At 44.0% G+C, this 8,746-nt stretch overlaps 1 pseudogene; it reads left to right on the top strand.

Annotated features, from left to right (window-relative positions):
- The first annotated feature begins 8,214 nt into the window (after nucleotides 1-8,214).
- On the top strand, nucleotides 8,215-8,381 carry LOC121400139 (annotated as a pseudogene).
- Nucleotides 8,382-8,746: the final 365 nt, after the last annotated feature.

Consider the following 8,746-nt stretch of genomic DNA (forward strand, 5'->3'; position numbering starts at 1 on the left):
AAAAGTCACGCAATTTCTCTCTCTGTCCCCAATTTGCATTCGGATTCGGTTCTGCCTGGCAGAAGGATTCGGCCGAATCCGAATCCTGCTTAAAAAGGCCGAATCCTGGCCGAATCCCGAACCGAATCCTGGATTCTGTGCATCCCTAGTTAAGTCATGAAAAAGGAAAATAAAATAGAAATAAAGTAACATTTAAACCAAAGTTAACATAGTGAAGTATAAATTTAACTGTCTAGTTTTACAGGTTATATCTGATTTACCTTAAAGGGGAAGTAAAGTCTAAAATAGAATAAGGCTAGAAATGCTGTATTTTGTATACTAAACATAAACATGAACTTACTGCACCACAAGCCTAATCAAACAAATAATTTATGCTTTCAAAGTTGGCCACAGGAGTCACCATCTTGTAACTTTGTTAAACATCTTTGCAAGACCAAGACTGTGCACATGCTCAGTGTGATCTGGGCTGCTTAGGGATCGTCATAAATGATCAAAACAGCACAAGGCAAATAATATCTGCCAGAAGCCAATACAGCAAGACTGATTAATAATCAGAATATACAGACTGCACTGGGTCCTGTGTTGTCATGTAATCTAATGTGGATTTTATAGTTTTTGTATTGTTTAATACAAACTTTCTCCAAGAACCAGTGACTGCAGCAAAATAATCCTCCAAAAAGAATCCCAATTTATCTGTTTAAATCTGGCTCCATGATCTTTGTCCCTGCAGCTGGAGTTGGAAACAGTAAAGGGGATGTAAAGGCAAAAATAAAATCCAATACAAATCTCTACACAGCCGCTTACTGCTCTACAGGGAAACAAACAAAGCTGCTTGAGCTGCTCCCTCTGCTGTTCAAGTATGATTGTTTCCCTGCAGGGCAGTTAAGGACCATCTGACAATTCCTATCCACTGCAGTAAATGAAGGGAGAATTTCACTGCATACAGTCAGGTTTCTTAAAAAAAAAGTACACATGTGTAAAAGATGTCCATTTAAATCGGGGAGTTTTTGCCGTATCTATATTTATGGTTGTTTTTATTATGTTGTATATTTGTGAAGTTGTACGCCGTGAAGTTTTTACTATCCATAGGTTATCTACCTCATTATTGACTCCTGTATGGGCTTCTTATACTTCTTCTGCAGTTGCAACTGGAGCATTCCATTGTGTAGAAGGTTTAAAGGAGAATTCAACCCCAAAGTTAAAAATCCCCTACCCCCCTACCCTACATAGACCCCTTTTCTCCTCCCCCCCAGCCTAAGTGTTACCCCAGGCAAATGTCCCTAAAGGTGGCCATACACTATAAGATCCGCTTGTTTGACAAGGTTGCCAAATGAGCGGATCTTAACCCGATATGCCCACTAACGGCTGGGCGATATGGGTGAATCCGAAAGTTAGGCCCCAGGGATTACAATGCTATGAATGGGCACCGACGGGATGCTGGTCCTGGTGTCACGGTCGGCACCCAACACCAGAACAAATGCCAAGCACCCTGGTCTCGGCTCGTGCTTCACCTTTAGTGTGACCGCCTTTGGCTTCGGGAAGAACCCTCAGCTACTTGGATGCCACCAGGACTTAAACGAGAGGTGCAAGGCTAGAGGTTCTGGATAAGCAGAGGGGCACGACTGTTAGCAAAGTCTTTGGGCAGAAGGTCGTGGTACAAGGTGTTAGACGGAATCGTAGTCGGAACAGGCAGAGGCAGGCAGAATGAAAGCGTAAACAAATCAGCCCGGGTCTGGGCAGGCAGCGTTCAAGGCGAGGTCAGGCAGGCAAGGGTCAAAACCGGGAGATCAATCAGAAGGATTTAGCAGAAGGGATAGTCGAATTCAGGCAATGGATCAGGATACAGAGGTTAGAATCATCAGGAACAGGCAGGGGTCACAACAGGTAGTCAGACTCAAGCTCAGAATCAGAATAGCCAAAAGCTAACGGCACCAGGAACAAACCTATAATGGGCAATGAGAACCAGTGGGATAAAGCAGGGGAGGCGCGCTGCACGTGCCCTTAACAAACCGGCGCAGGAGGAAGTGGACTCGGCAGGCGACCCTGCCGTCCCCCCACTAGACCACCAGGGTAAGCCGTTACACCTGGATCATTGAAAAAATCAAACTTGACCAATCGATATCTGCCCGATTTTTGGCCTGATAACAATCGAGAGGACCCGTCGGGATCCCCCACACATGGGCAGATAAGCTGCCGAATTGGTCTAAAGGACCGATATCGGCAGCTTTAATCTGCCCAAAAGTTTTTACTTACCCCTCGGTGCAGATTCTGTCCAGCGGAGTTCTCGGGCGCCATTTTCAGCCGCTTCGGTGATATTTGGAATGAGACCAGCACTTTGGCAAGTTTCGTGAATTTCGGTGCATGCGCAGTTGTCGCGAAACAGAAAATTGCTCCAACTGCGCATGCAGCTCCACACCGGTCTTATTCAGAAGATTTTCGAAGAGAAGAAGATGGCTTCCGTGAACTCTAATGCCTGAATCTGCACCGAGGGGGTCAGTAAAACGTTAGGGCATTTGTTTTGCCGCCGGCTTATAAATTCGCAAAATTGTCACGAAAATTGCCGGCATCAAAATATTTTTGTCGCCGGCAGCGGAATTGACGGTGGCGTCAAAATTCTTTCACCGTTTCACGAACTTCGCAAATCTTTTGGAGAAGCGAAACTGGAGAAATTCGCCCATCACTATTCTTCAGTTGTGGTGGAGTTGGCCAGTCATCTGTCTGCATCTTATATTAAAGGACCACTTATTAAAATAATAAATAGTCATTTGATATAAGATGCAGACAGATGACTGGCCAACCTGACCACAACTCAAGAATCAGCCATCAATGGTGCCCAAAAGGTTTATTGAAGACGTGAGTTGTGGTGTTTGCATTAATTTACGGTGGTGCGGCACAAACATCGACACTATTAGTGAACATTTACAGGATAAAGTTCTTCTGAAATAACACTAATGATTTGCAGAAATACAGTTATAATATATTTGGTTTCAGAAACAAAGACCCCAAACTATAACTAAATACATATAAAGAGTGTGTGGAGTGGATAATATACGTAAAGTAGGTCAGTGGAGGATCCAGCAAATAGATCTGAACCATTGAATGCATAATAAATAACAGGAGAACAATCAGTTGCATAGATACAAAGAAGTGTTAATGGCACATTGCTTGGTTCTACCAGTTATGTTAGTATCATTCAGGTGATAAATGCGTAGGCAAAAAGTCTCTGTCTCTCTCTTTTTCCTTTAATTGATCATGGCATCATTTACAAAAGATTAATGCCATTGATAGCTACAATTATGTGTGTTCCATTCGCAAGACGAAGCGTGATATGTCCTAATTTCTTTGCATGACACATGGATATTCAGAGGTTCTAATTATCACTTTTAGCACTTTTATTATGCCTTGATCCATAATTATATATATATAGATCAGCCTGCAAAAAATGAATGCCCTTGCCCTTACTGTAGTTAAAGCACCTTTAATATTTTGCAGAACCACCTTTTGCAGCGATAACAGCTTTGAGGCTTTTGAGGTAATTTTTTCAATTGGATCGAAATCAGGACTGGGTCATTGTAGGACTTTCACCTTTATAGTTCTTGAGCCACTTAAGTGTTAGTATGGCCTTGTGTTTAGGATAACTGCTCTGCTGAACAGGGCTGGATTTACAAGCCGGTCACCTCTAGACTGGCTCTGGTTGTCACCCCCTCCTTCCCAGTCCACATCCCCCTACCTGTCCTCTTCCCTGTCCGAGTCTACCTCCCCATCGCTGTCTGTGTCCCCTTCCTCATTGCCATCCGCATCCCCCTCCCCTTCCTGTGTGTGCACATATACACACGTGAGCATATCTTGAACAGTCGGGTGGCTTGTGAGGCTAGTGGAATTGGTAGAGGCGGGGTCAGCACCTGGGGCAGGTGTGGGCGGGTTATTGTTTCAGCAACCCCAATGGGCCTGGACCCCCCTAGTCCGACACTGGACAAGGGATCTTTCCGTAATTTGGATAGCCATATCTTAAATCTACTAAAAAATTATTTAAACAGGAATTAAACCCAATAGGATTGTTTTGCTTCCAATAAGGATTAATTATATCTTAGTTGGGATCAAGTACAAGTTACTGTTTTATTATTACAATGAAAATGAAAACCATTTAAAAAAAATTAGAATTATTTGATTAAAATAGGGTCAATGGGAGAATGGCTTTTTGGGTTATGGGTTTCCGGATAATGGATCCCATATCTGGAAATAGATTCCAACAATATGTTTTGCCAGTGTTTGCACTGACCCATCAGCCGGGCTACAAGTGTCCCGTTGATACAGCAGTTTGGTTCTGATCAAATCTTTGCTTTTATTGGGTCATTTTGTCCTTCATATGCATGGCTCCATTTTCCACAGTTCAGATTGAGGTCAAGGAACAGATCTGCTTTGGGTGACTAGTATTAGCTACAGTAGGGGTCCCCAGCCTTTTTTTTTTTATCTGGAGAGAAATTCAGATGTAAAAAGAGTTAGGGAGCTACACAAGCATGAAAAATATCCCTGGGGTGCCAAATAAGAGCTGTGACTGGCTATTTGATAACCCCTATGTGGACTGGCAGCCTACAGGAGACTCTGTTTGGCAGTACATCTGGTTTTTATACAACCAAAACTTGCCTCCAAGCCTGGAATTCAAAAATAATCTCCTGCTTTGAGGCCACTGGGAGCAACATCCAAGGGTTTGGTGACCAACGGGTCGCTCAATAGCTTCTGGTTGGGGATCACAGAGCTACAGGGTAGAATGCGAACCCAACAATCAGACACCATGCTAAAAAGTCTTAAAAGCTGAAGGAGAAAGAAAGCAGCAGAACAGTGGGGACCCTACTACTTTTCTTTTCAGGTCCATTTTAAAGAACCACTGTTTTAATTTGCCTATTGATTTGCCTAACTAAATGTATTCCATTGCGCCCATTTGTGGACCCACCTTAGGGTAGGACTACATGGACGTTTTGGGCGCGATCCGACGCGCTGCAACAAGATGCCAGCATCAAATTGTATGCAACGGAAATAAGGTAAGTAATGGAAATTTTGGATGAAGTCACATTGTTGATCCAAAGCGACACGACTGTCGGATGCAGACGCAGCGTGCATCGTCTGCATCCGACAGTCGCGTCGTGTCGGATCAATGCTGCGACACCATCTAACAATGCATTCACTTACCTAATTTTTGTAGAAAGCAATTTGAAGCCGGCATTTTTTGAATTACGTTGGATTGCGCCGAAAACGTCCATGTAGTCCTAACTATAATTAAAAGTCTCCAGGAAACTTGCTATAAATATTGTATAGAGCACTGGTAAGGCCCCATCTAGAATATGCCGTACAGTTTTGGTCTCCATCACTCAAACAGGACATTATTGTATTAGAGAGGGTACAGAGAAGGGCAACTAAGCTGGTAAAAGGTATTGAAAATCTTAGCTATGAGGAAAGACTGGTGTCAGGTATCAAGGCGAGTCTGAAGGTATGAGCCTCCCCCACGCTTCCCACTGAGTTGCGCCCTGAAGGTTGGTACAGGACAGTCCCAGATAAGGAATAGCAGGAGTGCTAGGTGAGCCCGCAGAAATAACAGTTCGTAATAAGGACTCAGCACTTATCTGCAGTTGAAGAAATGAAGTCAGGAACAGGCCGGGTCATACACAGAAAACGATCAGGAAACAGGTGCCAATTGAGGGAAATCCAGCAGAGTAGTCAGGGAAGCCAAGGTCGAGATCAGGAATAACAAACACAGGAATCCAGGGATAATCAGAAGAATAGTCAGGAACAAGCCGTAGTCGTAATCAGAATAATCATCAGTAGTAAATACGCTTAGTGTCAGTAGAGACGATCACCTCGCATTGAGCCTAGGCCTGAGTGACCTTTTAACCCCAGGACGCATGTTTGCGTCAGAATGTGCGCCTGCGTCAGAACGCGCGCCTGCGTCTGGACGCGCTCGCGCACGTGAATGCGCGCTTGCGTCAAAACGCGCACCTGTGTCTGGACGTGCGCGCGCATGTGAACGCGCCCCCGCGCTAAAACGCGCGCGCGCATTAGGACGTGCGCCCGCACTAGTAACAGGCGCCGCCGTGGGGACATTGGCCAGAGGAGACGTCGGCTCAACCTGAGCCTGACCTGTTGGGACCTGACAACTGGCCAAATTGGGGATGTTCACGCTGGAGAAGAGGCGCTTAAGGGGTGATATGATAACTATGTATCAATATATAAGGGGATCATATAATAATCTCTCTAATGATTTATTTACCAGTAGGTCCTTCCAGCTGACACAAGGTCACCCATTCTGATTAGAAGAAAAGAGGTTCCACTAAATATTCGGAAGGGGTTTTTTACAGTGAAGATGTGGAATTCTCTCCCTGAATCAGTGGTACAGGCTGATACATTAGATAGCTTTAAGAAGGGGTTGGATGGTGTTTAGCAAGTGAGGGAATACAGGGTTATGGGAGATAGCTCATAGTACAAGTTGATTCAGGGACTGGTCCGATCTTGGAGTCAGGAAGGAATTTTTCCCCCTCTGAGGCAAATTGGAGAGGCTTCAGATGGGGTTTTTGCCTTCCTCTGGATCAACTGGCAGATAGGTAGTTAATAAAAAGAAGAAAAAAAAAAGGTTGAACTCGATGGACATGTGTCTTTTTTCAACCTTACTTACTATGTTACTATGTTACTGTAAAAAGCATAAGCAAGGAGTATTATTTAATTTATTTACGCTAAATATAGCATTGGAGCCAAGGAACCTTCTAGCAGTGCAACATTTTGCATGGACCCAATATAAAGTTAAGAGTTAAAAAAACAATCAGAAAAAAACTTGTCATCTGAAGTTCATTGCTGCCATTCAGCTCAGAGATTTTATGCATGAGTTTTTATCAAGGAAAATAGGCTGCAGCTGTTTTAACTAGAATTAGAGGCCAGAGATAATTAAATCTGCTCCCAGAACATACAGTGTATCTGGGCTTTGTATCGCCAACCTAAAACAAAAAGAATCTGGTTCCAATGTGTTATCTTTGTGATAGAATAGTCTTTTTCTTTCATTATTTTGCTGTGCATTTCAATATGTGGCGTTTATTTCCCCAAGCACCCTAATTAATTTCCCTAAATATATGTTTCCTGATTAGTCCAGTGATTTTGCACGCTACACATGGCATTTTTTAATGCTTGGCTTACAGTTTTCCTATTTATCCACGACACGTTCTTTTTGTACAAAAGCACAAGTAGATTCTGAAAAGAGTCGGGTCTCGGTGCCTCAAAGCAAAATATACGCAAATGGATAATGCATTAAACAAGGAATCTAATGTAGTGGAAAAAAGGCTTTTCTTCTGCTCAGTTGTTTGGTACCACTGGGACTAGTTAACAAGAATCTTTTTTTTGTGCTTAACATTTTGTTTATCTTCCTTCGATATCTTATTTTTGAAACTATAGTGGTCATTTATGATAGTATCTGTGAGTGCTGTTGCTCCAAAATGGACACATTGGTGAGTGGGGGGAATCTAGGAGGTATCACCACCTTGGATTTGGCGGTATGTCCAGAGTTCCCACAGCAGGTCACATAAATAGGTGCACCAGACTTGACCCCAAGTGAATCAATTACAAACATCATTTTAAATGTGAGCTCCAGCAGTGTTGCAACACCCCACTAGATGATACTTGCACCCAGTTGTGGCAAAAGCTACTAGCAAGATAGGCACAATAATGCTATAATTATGGGATCATATGCTGCATTCTGGGTAAAAAAACATGGCACTCTGGGTCTGTGATCTTATAGGCTCCATGCCTCCCAAGTCATCTTGATGAGCGCAAATTGCTATCTGCACTAATAGAGCTGAATTTCTGGGGCATCATGGTATTGGTTGCAGGGCTGTGCACCCAGGGTATCAAGGTGACCGGTGGACTACTATGTGGGCACCACCCCCATATTGCATTATTTTAAGCAACACAATATGGGATAGAGCCCACGTAGTAGCCCATCTGTCACCTTGTACCCTGGGTGGAGACCCCTGCTGACCAATACATGATGCCCCAATAAAAGAACATTGTCCCAACTTTTTGACCATCTTTGCAAACTTATGGTCAACCGATGGTGCTGTGTGTAACTCACATTCTCCACATTATAATGAAGGTTGTACTTTTGGGGACTAGTTAGCCTCCTTAATACTGCACCATGTACATTTCATTTCATATTCTGTGGGTTCACTATCCTGCCACATCGCTTCTCTGCCTTTTGGCTAAGATCAAGTGTAGCACTGGGCCGTTTGGCTAGGTACCCCTTCTTATGATTCTATGCGAAGGAAAAAACACTTGGTCCTCTGGCTGGCAAGATCAAGGAGAAGTATCTGTTTTTATGATCTTATATGAAGAATGGAGAAACACTTGGTCCTCTGGACTAGACTGGCAAGCGGAAGCTTGATGAAAGCGGGGTTGCTGTGCTCCTGTGAGGGAGGTGCCTGATTTATTTTTAGTTAGGGGCTATGCACATGCACCTTTTGCCCAATCGTGCTTCACTTCCTATGCCCAGCCATTAGGGGGGCGGGAAGGTTTTTGTTTTTCCGGCCGATGTTTGGTTTGTGCACCACTGGATGTGTGTCATAGTCCCTTTGGGCTTGACTCCAGGCCAAGACTTACGCCCTGGAGGAAGCTTCGGCAGAATCCAGGGTAGATGGGAGGCTCCCTAGCCGCAGGGGGAAGGGGAGTCCAAACGGCCCTAACCCCTTCGGGAGGGCGGGATGGTGTGGCTCAC

Source organism: Xenopus laevis, chromosome 2L (genome assembly GCF_017654675.1).
Source record: "Xenopus laevis strain J_2021 chromosome 2L, Xenopus_laevis_v10.1, whole genome shotgun sequence".
Classification (NCBI taxonomy): Eukaryota; Metazoa; Chordata; class Amphibia; order Anura; family Pipidae; genus Xenopus; species Xenopus laevis.